This window comes from Phocoena sinus, chromosome X, assembly GCF_008692025.1.
Source record: "Phocoena sinus isolate mPhoSin1 chromosome X, mPhoSin1.pri, whole genome shotgun sequence".
NCBI lineage: Eukaryota > Metazoa > Chordata > Mammalia > Artiodactyla > Phocoenidae > Phocoena > Phocoena sinus.
In genome coordinates, this window is record NC_045784.1 from 43,050,219 (window position 1) to 43,068,057 (window position 17,839).

The 17,839-nt window shown below is 42.0% G+C and overlaps 1 pseudogene; it reads left to right on the top strand.

Annotated features, from left to right (window-relative positions):
- Positions 1 to 10,523: 10,523 nt before the first annotated feature.
- On the top strand, positions 10,524 to 11,471 carry LOC116747887 (annotated as a pseudogene).
- The last annotated feature ends 6,368 nt before the right edge of the window (positions 11,472 to 17,839 follow it).

Sequence of the window (17,839 nt, forward strand, 5' to 3'; positions counted from 1 at the left end):
GAAGAAGATAAAACAATTGTAAATATGTATGCACCCAACATAGGAGCACCTCATTATATAAGGCAAATGCTAACAGCCATAAAAGGGGAAATCAACAGTAACACAATCATACTAGGGGACTTTAACATCCCACTTTCACCAATGGACAGATCATCCAAAATGAAAATAAACAAGGAAACACAAGCTTTAAATGACACATTACACAAGATGGACTTAATTGATATTTATAGGACATTTCATCCAAAAACAACAGAATACACTTTCTTCTCAAGTGCTCATGGAACATTCTCCAGGATAGATCATACTCTGGGTCAGAAATCAAGCCTTGGTAAATTTAAGAAAATTGAAAAGTTATCAAGTATGTGTTCCAACTGAAACGCTATGAGACTAGATATCAATTACAGGAAAAAAAATCTGTAAAAAACATAAACACATTGAGGCTAAACAGTACACTACTTAATAACCAAGAGATCACTGAAGAAATCAAAAAATACCCAGAAACAAATGACAATGATGACCCAAAACCTATGGGATGCAGCAAAAGCAGTTCTAAGAGGGAAGTTTATAGCAATACAATCCTGCCTCAATAAACAAGAAATATCTCAAATAAACAACCTAACCTTCCACCTAAAGCAATTAGACAAAGAAGAACAAAAGAACTGCAAAGTTAGCAGAAGGAAAGAAATCATAAAGATCAGATCAGAAATAAATGAAAAAGAAGTGAAGGAAACAATAACAAAGATCAAATAAAACCAAAAGCTGGTTCTTTAAGAAGATAAACAAAATTGATAAACCATTAGCCAAACTCATCAAGAAAAAAGGGAGAAGACTCAAATCAATAGAATTAGAAATGAAAAAGAAGAAGTAACAACTGACACTGCAGAAATTCAAAGGATCATGAGAGATTACTACCAGCAGCTATATGCCAATAAAATGGACAACCTGGAAGAAATGGACAAATTCTTAGAAATGCACAACCTTCTGAGACTGAACCAGGCAGAAATAGAAAATATAAACAAACTAGTCACAAGCACTGAAATTGAGACTGTGATTAAAAATCTTCCGACAAACAAAAGCCCAGGACCAGATGGCTTCAAAGGTGAATTCTATCAAACATTTAGAGAAAAGCTAACACCTCTCCTTCTCAAACTCTTCCAAAATACAGCAGAGGGAGGAAAACTCCCAAACTCATTCTACGAGGCCACCATCACACTGATACCAAAACCAGACAAAGATATCACAAAGAAAGAAAACTATAGGCCAATATCACTGATGACCATAGATGCAAAAATCCTGAACAAAATACTAGCAAACAGAATCCAACAACACATTAAAAGGATCATACACCATGATCAAGTGAGGTTTATTCCAGAAATGCAAGGATTCTTCAATATATGCAAATCAATCGATGTGATAAACCGTATTAACAAGTTGAAGGAGAAAAACCATATGATCATCTCAATAGATGCAGAAAAAGCTTTTGACAAAATTCAACACCTGTTTATGATAAAAAACACTCCAGAAAGTAGGCATAGAGGGAACTTGTCTCAACATAATAAAGGCCATATATGACAAACCCACAGCAAACATCGTTTTCAGTGGTGAAAAATTGAAACCTTTTCCTCTAAATCAGGAACAAGACAACGTTGTCCACACTCACCACTATTATTCAATATCGTTTTGGAAGTTTTAGCTACAGCAGTCAGAGAAGAAAAAGAAATAAAAGGAATCCAAATCAGAAAGAAGAAGAAAAGCTGTCACTGTTTGCAGATGGCATGATACTATACATATAGAATCCTAAAGATGCTACCAGAAAACTACTAGAGCTAATCAATGAATTTGGTAAAGTAGCAGGATACAAAACTAATGCACAGAAATCTCACATTCCTATACACTAATGATGAAAAATGTGAAAGAGAAATTAAGGAAACACTCCCATTTACCATTGCAACAAAAAGAATAAAATACCTAGGAATAAACCTATCTATGGAGACAAAAGACCTCTCTGCAGAAGACTATAAGACACTGATGAGAGAAATTAAAGATGATACAAACAGATGGAGAGATATACCATGTTCTTGGATGGGAAGAATCAACATTGTAAAAATGAGTATACTACCCAAAGCAATCTACAGATTCAATGCAATCCCTATCAAACTACCAATGGTATTTTTCACAGACCTAGAACAAAAATTTTCACAATTTGTATGGAAACACGAAAGACCCCGAATAACCAAAGCAATCTTGAGAAAGAAAAACAGAGCTGGAGGAATCAGGCTCCCAGACTTCAGACTATACTACAAAGCTACGATAATCAAGATAGTATGGTACTGGCACAAAAAAATAAATATAAATCAGTGGAACAGGACTGAAAGCCTAGAGATAAACCCACGCACCTATGGTCGCCTTATTTTTGATAAAGGAGGCAAGAATATACAATGGAGAAAAGACAGCCTCTTTAATAAGTGGTGCTAGGAAAACTGGACAGCTACATGTAAAACAATGAAATTAGAACACTCCCTAACACCATACACAAAAATAAACTCAAAATGCTTTAAAGACCTAAATGTAAGGCCAGACGTGATAAACTCTTAGAGGAAAACATAGGCAGAACACTCTATGACATAAGTCACAGCAAGATCCTTTTTGACACACCTCCTAGAGAAATGGATATAAAAACAAAAATAAACAAATGGGACCTAATGAAACTTAAAAGCTTTTGCACAGCAAAGGTAACCATAAACAGTACGAAAAGGCAACCCTCAGAATGGAAACAATATTTGCAAGTGAAGCAACTGACAAAGGATTAATCTCCAAAATTTACAAGCAGCTCATGCAGCTCAGTAACAAAATAACAAACAACCCAATCCAAAAATGGGCAGAAGACCTAAATAGACGTTTCTCCAAAGAAGATATACAGACTGCCAACAAACACATGAAAGAATGCTCAACATCATTAATCATTAGAGAAATGCAAATCAAAACTACAATGAGATATCATCTCACACCGGTCAGAATGGCCATCATCAAAAAATCTAGAAACAATAAATGCTGGAGAGGGTGTGGAGAAAAGGGGACACTCTTGCACTGCTGGTGGGAATGTAAACTGATACAGCCACTATGGAGAACAGTATGGAGGTTCCTTAAAAAACTAAAATTAGAACTACCGTACGACCCAGCAATCCCACTACTGGGCATATCCAGGACACGGAAGAACCTAAGTGTCCATTGACAGATGAATGGATAAAGAAGATGTGGCACATATATACAATGGAATATTACTCAGCCATAAAAAGAAACGAAATTGAGCTATTTGTAGTGAGGTGGATGGACCTAGAGTCTGACATAGAGCGTGAAGTTAAGTCAGAAAGAGAAAAACAAATACCATATGCTAACACATATATATATGGAATCTAAAAAAAAACAAACAAATAAAAAAACGGTTCTGAAGAACCTAGGGGCAGAACAGGAATAAAGACGCAGACGTAGACAATGGACTTGAGGACACGGGGAGGGGGAAGTGTAAGCTGGGATGAAGTGAGAGAGCGGCATGGACATATATACACCAACAAATGTAGAATAGATAGGTAGTGGGAAGCAGCCGCATAGCACAGGGAAATCAGCTCGGTGCTTTGTGACCACCTAGAGAGGTGGGATAGGGACGGTGGGAGGGAGACGCAAGAGGGAGGAGATATGGGGATGTATGTATATGTATAGCTGATTCACTTTGTTATAAAGCAGAAGCTAACACACCATTGTAACACAATTATACTGCAATAAAGATGTTAAAAATATCAATGCTCTTCTCAAGAATTTTCTGACACAGTGAGTAATACCCTTCATACATATTCTTCAGCCCTAGACCCAGATTTTCTGATCCAGTAGGTAAGGTTGAGGTCAAATAATCTGCATTTATTTTAACTTTTTATTTGGAAATGATTTCAGACTTGCAGATAGTGTTGCAAGCATAGTAATTATATTTTTTCCCGAAACATTTGAAAGTAAATGTCCCTAAATACTAGTGTATTTTTCCTAAAAAGCTAGCCATTATTTTGTATAACTACAGTATAAAAACAAAGCCAGGAAATTAACATCGATTCAACACTATTATCTAATCTGCAAATCTTTTTCAAAATGTGCCAATAGTCCCAATAATGCCCTTACTAGCAAAAGAAAACATTTTTTTCTGTTCCCAGATCCAGTCCAGGATAGTGTGTTGCATTTACTTGTCACATCTTTCAGTCTTTTTTTTTTTTCAGTCTTTTTGAAATCTAGCATTTCTTCATCTTTTATGACATTGACATTGTGTCAAACATAGGCAGGTTGTTTTGTAGACTGTCCCTTGGATTCATTCTTATATCTCTGATTCCAATCCAAGACCTCAGGGTTATTGTAAACTTATCCCTTTCCCATATTTGGAATGCCTTTCTCTGACAATGGAAAACATGACTCTTGTTATCTATCATATATTTGTTTGCTCAGATCTTCATATAAGGTAGTTTCAGAATTCCTAAACATACCCCTGTTTAAAAACAAATTTACTAATTAAAGTACAACATTTGTGTACAGTTCTTTTTGCTTTCAGCCTTCAAAATAAATATTGCTTCCCAAAGCTACTTAGGTTAGTTATTTTCTTCCCCATGCCCTTCAGCGTGGTTATATTATTCATTTGTAATACAGTTAGGTTCCATTTTTTCTGTTTACATCCCATTTGGGGTTCCCCTCTCATCCTAGTTTATTTTAATTTATTTACTTTGCAACCACTTTCTTACTTTCCTTATTTTTTTTCTAGAGTCTGTGAAACGTGACTATTCTAAGACTCAAAGCTCTGCAAAATGGTATACTCAGAGAAATATTGCTTCCTGCTCTGTCCTAGTCCCCATGCCCTCCTTCTTTCCACCACGTTCCCACCCCACGCCCTTTGGATTACAAATTTCATTCATTACCTCATGTGCAGGCTCAGAGTGAAGTGTTGGGCCCTGGGAGAGGGGTTCCCTGTGAGTCTATGCTCCCGTTCCTTTCTGCAGTAAATGTCTCTAGAGACCTGATTGCAAATATCCCTGCCTACTGGATGCCCTGGATATGGTGTGTTGAAGGTTAAGAGGATTCATCTGAGCTCTTGGTTGTGGGCTTATTCAGCCTAAGGACTGAGGAGTTTCACTATTTTATTTAATTTAGGTTTAATGAAAGGTAAAATTTGTCCTGTATGCCAGTGTGGCCAATATTTAGTTATTATCTCTAGAGTACTTGCTACAATAATAGGAAATAAAAGGCTACAGAAAATTATTTTTCTAAGAAACATGAATTAAAATTCTCCTATAAAATCTAGTTAATTATGCAAAATTAACTTAAAATTTTTGGTTTTGCAAAAGCAGAAAGGTTATCGATATCAGGAAAGAAAAAACTTCATTGCAAAACCCTGCAGCATGGGGAGTGGGGAGGGCTGAGCAGATGGGCCCTTTCCAGTTCAGGAGCTTGGTCCAAAGTGGAAAGGTGATGCTGAGAGTTCCTCATCCTTCGCTGCCTCCCAGGTGGTTGACGTCACATCTCCAGGGGTGGTTTGCAGTGAGTTGTTTCATTCGAGGCTGGAAGTAAATGATACACTGGTGACCTCAGCAGGGTGTCCAGGTCCTGCTGGGGTCCCAAGATATGACAACAACTAAAAGGCAACGTCACTGCCCTGGTTTGTGATTGTATTAGGGTTTGGACGTTGGCTATAGATGCTGCCACAAACACCTTTAGGCAAGAGGTAAAGAGGAGAGAGAAACAGAAGAAGAGGCAGAGTGTGAAGGAGGGAGAGAGGAATCTGAGAGGCTGTGAGAGAGAAAGAGTCAGAAATAGATAAGCAGATAAAAGACAGAGTGTGCGGGGCTTCCCTGGTGGCGCAGTGGTTGAGAGTCCGCCTGCTGATGCAGGGGACACGGGTTCGTGCCCCGGTCCGGGAAGATCCCACATGCCGCGGAGTGGCTGGGCCCGTGAGCCATGGCCGCTGAGCCTGCACGTCCGGAGCCTGTGCTCTGCAATGGGAGAGGCCACAGCAGTGAGAGGCCCGCATATCGAAAAAAAAAAAATGACAGAGTGTGCAACTTGGTGAGGCAGGGATGGAGGGTCTTCTGCCCAAGGAATGTGCACTCAACTCACAGGCAAAACTGGAGGGGAATCCATAAGAATCTAAGTCAGGGATTGGGCTATGCTGCCCTCTCTCTGGAGAAGCCCTTGCCCTGTCACCTGTCCCACTGAGTCCCTACTATCGCCCCTCCAGAATAAATTCACATGTCCAGCGAAACCTACGGAGAACACTCCCCAGGAAAAGGATCAGAATGTGGGCTGATGCCTTCCTCCCACTTGACAGGCCTGGGGAGGGGATTGGGAGGGACTAAAGGAAGCAGAAAAACTGCATCTCTGCCCAGGAGCAGCTGGGGTATCCTCAGGGCAGGAGTGAGGGACCCACATCTGACACCCTTGGACCTGGGCTACGGAAAGTGTCTCCTCTCTGTGCTGTCTGTGCCCCAGTAGGTGATTTTGTCCAACCCCCTGCCTCCAGGTAGCCAGGTACCAGGTCACACCAGCCACACCAGCAGATTCAAAAGCCTGAGGGGAGAATTGTGTGTCCCAGGTTTCTTGGCAGATGGCCTAAGCTGCTTTGCTTTGCAGCTCTGCAGATTGAAAGGAATGAGGGTACAAGGGCCAATGGGGCCATGGGAACTTCTGGGACAGAGAAAGAACACCTGGTGAATTATTCAGGATTTGATGACCAGCATCTGGATTTTGCTACCCAGAGGCAGTGTGAATCTCAACATCCACCTGGAAGGGATGCTGAGCCTGGGCGTCACTGCAACCCTTCAAGGGTACTGGGTTTGTGATCCAGCTGACTTGGGCTGCTGTTGTAGGGACCAAGGTTACACAGCCCCATTAACACATCAGTTTCACTTCTGGGAAGCAGTGAAATAAAATTGCCATGCAAATCTCGTTCAAGTCTTCATAGTGACATATATTTTCTTTTCTCCTGGGTGAAAACCTAGAAGTGGAATAGCTGTTAAACCCTCCAACTTTGTTTTTATGGTAAGTGCATTGTTAGATTTTAAAGAAACTACCAAACTGTTTTCCAAATTGGTTGTACCAGTGTACCAGTCCACGGGGCACAGTAGATACTCCAGACAAAAACCCACACATGTATATAGACAACTGATTTTTTTAAGGTACAAAGGCATTGTGGTGGAGAAAGGATAGCCTTTTCAACAAATGGTGCTGGAGCAACTGGATATTCGTTGCAAAAGAATGTACTTGGATCCATACCTTGCAATATATTCAAAAATTAACTCAAAATGGATCATAGACCTACATGTATAACCTAACAGTATAAAACTTCTAGAAGAAATCACAGGAAAAATTTTTGACATTGTTAGGCAAATATTTCTTTGTTTTGACAGCAAAACACAATTCATAAAAGAACAAATTGATAAATTAGATTTTACCAAAACTGAAAAATCCATTCTTTAAAGGACACAGTTAAGATCATTAAAAAACAAGACACAGGGCTTCCCTGGTGGCGCAGTGGTTAAGAATCCGCCTGCCAATGCAGGGGACACGGGTTCAAACCCTGGTCCAGGAGGATCCCACATGCTGTGGAGCAGCTAAGCCCATGTGCCGCGGCTGCTGAGCCTGCGCTGTGGAGCCCGCGGGCCACAGCTACTGAAGCCTGAGCGCCTGGAGCCCATGCTCTGCGACAAGCGAAGCCACCGCAATGAGAAGCCCACACCACAATGCAGAGTAGCCCCCGCTTACTGCAACTAGAGAAAGCCCGTGCACAGCAACGAAGACCCAACACAGCCATAAATAAATAAATAAATAAAATAAAGTACTCAAGAAATTGTTATAGTTAAAACAAAACAAAAAACAAGCCACAGTCTAGGAAAAGTCTTTGCAAAAACATGTATCTAAGTATAAAAAAGACTCACAAAACTCATCAATATGAAAATAGCCCAATAAAAAACGGGCAAAAGATTTGAGCAGAAGATATACAAATGACAAATACATGAAAAGGTGCTCAGCACCATTGTCATTAGGGGAATACAAATTTAAAGCATAAAGACATACCACTACACACTTACTAAAATGGCTAAAATTAAAATGACTGCCCATAGCAGGTGTTGGCATAGATGTGGAAGAGCTGGAATGCCCATACACTGCTGATGGGAACGTAAAACAGTACAACTAATTTGGAAAACAGTTTGGTAGTTTCTTTAAAATCTAACAATGCACCTACCATAAAAACAAAGTTGGAGGGTTTAACAGCTATTCCACTTCTAGGTTTTCACCCAGGAGAAAAGAAAGTATATGTCCCTATGAAGACTTATACAAGATTTGCATGGCAATTTTATTTCTAATAGTCAAAAACTGAAAACAATTTAATGTCCATCAACAGATGAATGAGGGACTTCCCTGGTGGCGCAGTGGATAAGACTCCATGCTCCCAATGCAGGGGGCCTGGGTGTGATCCCTGGTCAGGGAACCAGAACCCACATGCATGCTGCAACTAAGAGTTCGCATGCCATAACTAAGGAGCCAGCGAGCCGCAACAAAGGAGCCTGCCTGCTGCAACTAAGACCCGGTGCAACCAAATAAATAAATAAATAAATATTTTAAAAAACAGGTGACTGAATAAACAAATTGGAGTCCATATTACACAACATGGATAAATCTCAAAATAATTATACTGAGTGAAGGAAGCCAGACAACCAGGGGTGCATAGAGTACGTTTCTATTTACATGAAACCTTTTATAAAATGCAATGACAGAGAGCAAATCAGTGCTTGACTAGGTGTATGCAAGTGGGGATGAGAGAGTGATGAATGTTTACTAACTTGATTATGGTGAATATATTTATATATAATATAAACTTATCAAATTGTATACTTTAAATATGTACAATTTACTGTATGCCAATTATACCTCAATTAAGCTGTTTTTAAAAAACGTCATAGATAGCAGCAATCTGTATAATCAGTCATGCCAGAAATACATGCAAGAAAGTCTAAGATGTTGAGATATAAAACTGGCAGATATATTTTTCTGATCTCATACCCGGCAGCAATGATTTATCTTTAACACCAAGTCTCAGATTCTGAGTTCCCCCGCTTCTCTCAAGTGATATAGTTATGATTTGTGCAAAATTCCATCTTTATGTTATACTTCAACATAAAGTTTACTCTTTTAAAAGAGAAGTGGAAATATACTATAGAGCAAAAGAATCTTCAGCTCAATGAACAATATTCTAGACAATATGGGAAACTCCCACAGCCACATAATGCTGGCCTTTTCATTCATCCATCCTGGAGTCAGAAGGTCCACAGCATCCTGGGTCCTGGTGCAGGCCTTGCCCTCACACACGGGCCTGTCACCACCACCAGCACAGAGTCTCTCCTGTTCCCTTGGTGGAAAAGCGCTGAGCACAGAGACTTCCACCATCCTGGTTTCTCACACTATAGTCTGTAGCCCTGACAGTAGGCAAGTCCCTCCATACAACTGGCCACAGGCTTTCCTGCTTGTAGATGTATTCATCATTTACACATGCTCGCTGCAGGTGCTGGGGTTTACAATCTCCTCATGGGGTGGAGACCAGCATTGCGGTGAAGGATTAGCCAAACATGGTCTTTATTCCTCCCTCTACTATTTGTTGACTGTCTGACCTTAGGCAAATTCTGGCCTCTTGAATCTACATCTGTGACATCTATATCACATGCTCCTGGGAGCGTTTGGGTTTCTTGTGAACCCAAAACAGAGTAAGCGCACAATACATGCATGGTATTATTATCACCATGTTCATCAGTCAATAATAACAACAGTCAATGTTCGTAGATTACTCGCTATGTGCCCAGCCCTACGCTAAGTGCTTTACAAGCACAAGTTACAACAGCCTTGTGAGGGAGGTGCAGTTATTACCTCATTTCACAGAGGAGGAAATGGAAAGTCAGGGAGGTTGAGTGACTTGCCCAAGGTCACTCAGTCATCAGGTGTTGGGGCAGGGAAGTGAACTCAGGTCTGTCTGCCTACAGAGCCCACATCCCTCCCTCCAGGCTGCACTGTCTTCCACCCCATTTGGCCTCAAAGAGCTCCAGTCACTCCTTTCCAAACCCAGTGACCCCAGAACTTCAGAACAAGGCATCTGACTTACTCCTTGCACTAGGCAGAATAATGGCCCCCAAAGGTAGTAGGTCATAGTCCCTGGACACTGTAAATGTTACCTTACTTGGAAAATGGTTCTTTGCACATATGATTCAGTTAAGGCTGTTAAGATGTGGAGATTATCCTGGATTATCTGGGTGGGCCCTAAATGCAACTACATGTATCTTCATAAGAGATGCATAAGAGATGCCCAGAGTCCAGGAGAGAGAGGAGATAAGGGAGTGGGAGGGAGAAGCAGAGAGAAGCAGCCAAGAATTGGAGCCAGACCAGGGGCTGGAGCCAGAATTGGAGTTGAAGCTGCTTTTGCTAAAGCAGCAGCGACTAAAGAAGTTGAAAAGATGCTGGTTATCTTAGAACTACTCACCTCCCTCCTTTCTTTCCTGTATGTGATAGCTCTGTCCATTAGGAAGTTCTTTGATGGTGAGATTTGGAGAACACATGTGCAGCTTCCCAGGAAGATAGTGGTGATCACTGGAGCCAACGTGGGCATCAGTAAGGAGACGGCCAGAGAGCTCACTCACAGAGGATTATGCATTGCCTGCTGAGATGTACTGAAGTGGGAATCTGCTGCTAGTGAAATCTGAGCTAATACAAAGAGCTCCCAGGTGCTGGTGTGGAAACTGGACCTATCCAGTACCAAATCCATCCGAGCTTTTGCTGAAAGCCTTCTGGCAGTGCAAAAGCAGCTCCATATTCTGATCAACAATACAGGAATGATGATGTGTCCATATTCCAAGACAGCTAACAGCTTTGAAACCCACCTGGGAATCAACTGCCTAGGCCACTTCCTTCTCACTTGCTCTCTCCTGGAGCAGCTGAAAGAGTCTGCTCTTGCACAGATGGTGAACCTGTCATCGGTGGCTCACCATGCTGGCAAGATTCTCTTCCAGGACCTTGAGAGTGAGAAGTGCTACAGCTGGGGCTTTGCATATTGCCACAGCAAGATGGCCAATATACTTTTTACTTGGGAGCTGGCCAAGAGGCTCCAACGGATGGGGGCCACCCTCTATGCAGTGCACCCGGGCATGGTCCACCCTGAGCTTGTCCAATACTCTTTCTTGCTGTGCCTGCTCTGGCAGCTCTTCTCCCTCTTTTTCAAATTGGTGTGGGAGAAGGGGGCGCAGACCAGACTGCACTGTGCCGTAACTGAGGGCCTGGAGCCCCTGAGTGCCAAGTACTTCAGTGACCGCAAGAGGACCTGGGTATCTCCAAGGGCCTGAAGTAACAAAATGGCTGAGCGCCTGTGGAACGTCAGTTGTGAGCTTCTAGATATCCAGTGGGAGTAGAGCTGGTGGAAGAGCCACAGCCTTATCAGGCCAAGTCCATGCCATAATGAAAGGGGACCAAGGAGAAGGACCATCCTGAAGGATTTTCCTTCTGGTTTACTGCTGTTGCAAACCCTGCCCTGTTCTGATTCTCCTGACCCTTACCTTGGCACACCCAACGCTCTTGTGAAGCTGGCTCACAGCATGAGATGCTCACAACTGCAGAGGATTCTTCTCCAATAATTTCATGAATAGAGTGCTCTCTTGGGGCAGGAGGACTGGGAAGATCCCAGGTGGGCATGGGGAAGGCAGAAGAGCCTGGGAAATTGGGGGCAATTTCTTCATCAATACCAGAAATGCCAGCCAACATTTTCAGCTGAGGCGACAGGAGCATCAGGGTTACATATTTCCAGGGACTGTAAGACTCAAACTTTTGACTGATCTCTTTTCTCTTTGGAATACTAGTCGCATCTCTTGAGTCTAGACAGCTCAGGAAAATCTTGGCTAACCTTGGCCAACTTTAGTTCCTTCCTCTGAGCCTGCTGAAGCCACTGTATGAAGCTAGACCTTCCCATTTTCTTTTTCCAGTTCTTTTTTTAAGGTTAAAAATATTGCCAGCCTTACTGAGATATATATAATTGACATATAACACTGTGTAAGTTAGGACCTCCATTTTCAACCATGCAGATTGTTTCTTTTCCTAAAGAGTTCCCTTTACCTCAATTTTCAGAGAAAATAAAAACTGAACGTGGAAGGAAAGAAGGGAGGGAGGGAGGAAGGGAGGGAGGAAGGAAGGAAGGGAAGGAAGGAAGGAAGAAAGGTGGAGAGGGACTTCCCTGGTGGCGCAGTGGTTGGGAGTCCGCCTGCCAATGCAGGGGACATGGGTTCGAGCCCCGGCCCCGGAGGATCCCACATGCCGTGGAGCGGCTGAGCCCATGTGCCACAACTACTGAGCCTGCATGACACAACTGCTGAGGCCCACACGCCTAGAGCCTGTGCTCCGCGGCAGGAGAGGCCACTGCAATGAGAAGCCCAACGAAGAGTGGCCCCTGCTCACTGCAGCTAGAGAAAGCCTGCGCGCAGCAGCGAAGACCCAACGCAGCCAGAAATAAATAAATTAATTAAAAAAAAAAAAAAAAAGAAAGGTGGAGAGAGATTTGAAGAGATACACAGAGGAGAAGGCAATGTGATAATGGAATAGAGAGAGATCTGAGGATGCTGGCCTTCAAGATTGGAATAATGCCGCCTGAAGCCAAGGAATGATGTGAGTAATCAGAAGCTGAAAGACGCAAAAAATGAATTCTCCCTAGAACCTGTAGATAGAGTACAGCCCTTCTGACACCCTTGATTTAGGCCAGTGATGCTGATTTCAGGTTTATGACCTCCAGACTGTGGGAAAAGAAAGCTCTATTGTTTTATGTCACCAAGTTTGTGGTCACTTGTTACAGCAGCCACAAGAAACTAATACCTGATTTTGCTACCTAAAAGTGGAATGCTGTTGTAACAAATACCTAAAAATATGAAAGTGGCTTTGGAATTGGTTAATGGGTAGAAGCTAGAAGAATGTTGAGAAGCTTGATAGAAATGTCCTAGATTGAATTGAAAAGACTGTCAGTAGAAATAACAACTTTGAAGGTGATTCTGGTGAGATCTCAGAAGGAAGTGAGGAGCATGGAAGAGAAAACCTACATCATCTTAGAGAATACATATATTGTCATAAGCAAAATCGTAGAAATATGAACATTAAAGGTGCTGTTGATAAGGGCTCAGAAGCAAATGAGGAACATGTTATTGGAAACTTAAGGAAAGACAATCCTTGTTACACTAGCAGAAAACTTAGTGAGTTGTGTCCTACAGTTGTGTGGAAATCAGAGCTTGTAAGCAATGAACTTGGATGTTTAGCTGAGGAGATTTCCAAGCAAAGTGTTGAAGGTGTGATCTGATTTATTCTTGCTGCATATAGTAAAATGTCAAAGGAATGAGGTAAATTGAGGGGAAAATGGTTAAGCAAAAGGGATCTAGGATTTGATAATTTGGGGAATTCTCAGTCTATCTAGATTGCAAAAGACATTAAATTAATAGATTCATTCTCAGAAAGGTGCACTCTGGAGAGAAAGTCAAGAGTGTGGCTGTGTTTGCTAGTACTGCAGAGATTTAGATGTGTGACTCGTGAATCTCTTCAACCATCTCAGCCATACCCAGGAATAGAGCTAGGATAATCTAGGAAAGATATATGGAGGACCATCTAGTCTAATGGTGTGAATCTCTGGACGTACTTGGGAGACCCACACAATTTTTTATGTTATATCTTCAGAAACAGGGACAGATTGAACTGAACGAAACAGAGGCAAGAAAAAATGAAGGAAAGACTGCCAGACTCCCAAAATTCTACAGGCATCAAAAAGGCTGATAAAACTACTCAATTGCAAACATATGCCACACTTCAAGAGAAAGGAAGAATGACTCTGAGGGCAGAGCTGTAGGCCCATAGGACAGAGCCTCAAGTCACAGAGGATTATTCCCAGGCCTTGAAACCCAATGGAATTTTCCCTGCTAGATTTCAAAATTGCTTAGGGCCAATGACTTCTTCTTGCTTCCATTTCTCCTATTTGAAATGATAATGTCTATAGCTACTATTCTATGCCTGTCCCACCACTGTATTTTAGGAACAGTTAATTTGTTTTCTGGTGTCCAAGTCCAAAGAGGAATTTTGCCCCAGGATGGATGTACCCAGAGTACCACCCATACCTATTTTAGAAGATGATATTTGGTACTCTTGAGCTGATGATATTTAGATGAGATTTTAGACTTGAGCTGATACTGTGATGGACTGAGAATTTGGGGACTTGGGGATGGAGTGCATGCATTTTGCATGTGGGATGGACATGAATCCTTGGGGACCCTAGCAGCCCCCCCCCAAAAGATAGCCACATCCTAATTCCTGCAACCTATGAGTATTACCTTTCAACAACAATAGAAAAGACTTTGCAGATGTGATTACGTTAATGATCTTGAGATAGGGAGATTATTCTGGATTATCTGGGTGGGCCCTAAATGTATCATAAGTGTCCTTATCAGAGGAAAGCAGAGGGAGATTTGGCACAGACCAGGGAAGAAGGCAATATAACCATGAAGGCAGAGATTAGAATGATGCAGCCACAAGCCAAAGAATGCTGGCAGCCACCAGAAGCTGGAAGAGGCAACAAGAAGATTCTTTCCTAGAGCCTCTGGAAGGAGTGCAGCCCAGCTGACTCCTTGATTTCAGCCCAGAGAAACTAATTTCAGACTTCTGGCCTCCAGAACTGTGAGAAATAAAGGTCAGAATATTTCACTGAAACATTCAAAAACATACATACATGGAAACAACCTAAGTGTCCATCAACAGATGAATGGATAAAGATGTGGCACATATATACAATGGAATATTACTCAGCCATAAAAAGAAACAAAACTGAGCTATTTGTAATGAGGTGGATAGACCTAGAGTCTGTCATACAGAGTGAAGTAAGTCAGAAAGAGAGAGACAAATACCGTATGCTAACACATATATATGGAATCTAAAAAAAATTTTTTTAATGGTCATGAAGAACCTAGGGGCAGGAAGGGAATAAAGATGCAGACCTGCTATAGAATGGACTTGAGGACACGGGGAGGGGGAAGGGTAAGCTGGGACGAAGTGAGAGAGTGGCATGGACTTATATATACTACCAAATGTAAAATAGACAGCTAGTGGGAAGCAGCCGTATAGCACAGGGAGATCAGCTCGGTGCTTTGTGACCACCTAAAGGGGTGGGATAGGGAGGGTGGGAGGGAGGCTCAAGAGGGAGGGGATATGGGGATATACGCATACATATAGCTAACTCACTTTGTTATACAGCAGAAATTAGCACAACGTTGTAAAGCAATTATACTCCAATAAAGATGTTTTTAAAAACCAAAAAAATAATGCATACGTACATTTCTATTGTTTTATGCCACAAAGTTTCTGATAATTTGTTACAGCAACCACATAAAATTATGTGTGATTATAGAAGATTAAGTAAATTATGTTAAAGGTCCTTTGTAATTTTAAGATTCATTCACTCATTCATTCATTCAACCAACCAACAAATATTTGAGGCAATATAGAAGAGTAAGTAAAAGCACAGACTTTGGACTCAATTCAACTCGGGGGTGAACTCCAGTTCTGCTACCTACTGATCCTGTGACCTTGACCAGGTTGCTTAACTCTCAGCACCTCAGTCTCAGCATCTGCACACAGGGGATGATAACAGTACTTAACTTAAGGAGCAGTTGTGAACATTAAATGGGATGATGCACATAAATGGCTTTGTGCTTGGCATATGGGTCATTGCCCTGTCCTCCTTGCCCTAAGAAGGAGGAGGAACTTAGATCAGGGCTGTGATGGAAAGCCCAGGGGATATTGGGGACCTATTGGAGGCACTATTGGGGACCTATTGGGGGTGGGTGTAGGAAAGACTTCCTAGAAAAAAGTGACTTCTGGGCCCCCTGAAGGACACAGCAAGCCCCAATTACATGGGTATTCTTTTTAATACTATTATTGTAAATATTAGTATTAAGGGATAAAGCATGTTTCTGGTTATCGGGTCTTCCAGAAAAAGCACATATCGAAAACGCACATATCGAAAACAGGTTTTTTTTCTTTAAGTTAAAATTTTTTAAGTTATTAGAGAGGTCCTAGGAGGCCCTAGGAAAGACCCCATATCTGAGGAAATTGGAGACTGATGGGAAGGATTTGAGATGGCAGCCTGCCTCAGATATACCATTTATTAAAATTAAACAGCAGAGGGTAGAAAAATGTAAGCTGAATGCAAAAGTAACATCTGAGCATGCGTGCTCACAGGCCTACGGAACCTCGAGTGGCCAATTCTGGTGGGAAGCAATCTTGCTTCAAGCAGGAAATTCGAAATCTCCGCCAACTTCGAAAAGGCGAGGAGCCTGGACTGACAAATCCCACTACTGCCTCACTTGCCCCACCTACTTTCCTGATCTCCGATTGGCCAGATCACGTTCATTAACGGCTCTGATTAGTTGATTGTTCTTGGGCAGTTGAATTCTGGGATTTCATCTCATTGTCGAGCAATCCTTCACTGCCACTTCACCTCTGAGGTAAGTTCTCTCTGAGAGCCATCCTAGACAGGTTAAGCGGGGGAGCAAGTAGAAAAACCAAGAGCTCCTGCTGGTAATTAATGTGGTTGGGTATTTTCTGTACCTCCCAACATCCTCAAGATCGTTAGGACTGAGAGACGACTTAAAGCCTTTTGGGGTAATCCCCGTCAGGCAGACATAAAACTAAAACTGTCTTCAGTCTGTGAGACTCCCTAATTGCTCTTCCTGAGGGAAGCAAAACACCCCTTAGCCCCAGAAACCTCCAAATCAGCCAGACGCCCCTACATTTCCTCAACCAGAGATAATAGCCTTTGCCTAAGGGACTCTTTTGTCGCCTTCTCTGGGATAAAGAAGCAATGTTCTTAGCCTAAGACCCTCCCCCCCCCCCCCCGAGAGACTCCCAATGCCATCAGTTTGGGGTGCGCCAGACTGCTTCATTGAAACTTCCTACATTCTCAGCCTGAGTGATGGGTGGTCCTACAATCTCAGAGATTCCAGCTCTCTTCACTCTAATAATTTTCAAATAACGTAGTAATAGCCATTTTAAAATCAAGGTATAGTTGATTTACAATATTATATTAATTCCAGGCATATAACATAATGATTCAATATTTTAATTGATTATACTCCTTTTTTTTTTTTTTTTTTTTGCGGTACGCGGGCCTCTCGCTGTTGTGGCCTCTCCCATTGCGGAGCACAGGCTCCCGACGCGCAGGCTCAGCGGCCATGGCTCACGGGCCCAGCCGCTCCACGGCATGTGGGATCTTCCCGGACCGGGGCATGAACCCGTGTCCCCTGCATCGGCAGGCGGACTCTCAACCACTGCCCCACCAAGGAAGCCCTACATAGCAGTTTTTATCTCTTAATCACCTACCCCTGTTTTTCCCCTCCCCTCTTCCCTCTCCTCACTGGTAACCACTAGTTTGTTCTCCATATCTGTGAGTCTGTTTCTTTTTTGTTATATTCATTTGTTTCATTTTTTTAAATTCTGCATATAAATGATAGCATACAGTATTTGTCTTCTTCTGTCTGACTTATTTCACTAAGTATAGTATACTCCAGGTCCATACATGTTGTTGTCAATGAGAAATTTTTATTCTTTTTTATGGCTGAGTAGTATTCCATTGTCTAAATATACCACAGCTTTATCCATTTTCTGTTGATGGACACTTAGATTGCTTTCCATATCTTGGCTGTGTAAATAATGCTGCTATGCATATTGGGGTGCATGTGTCTTTTCAAATGAAAGTTTTGGGGTT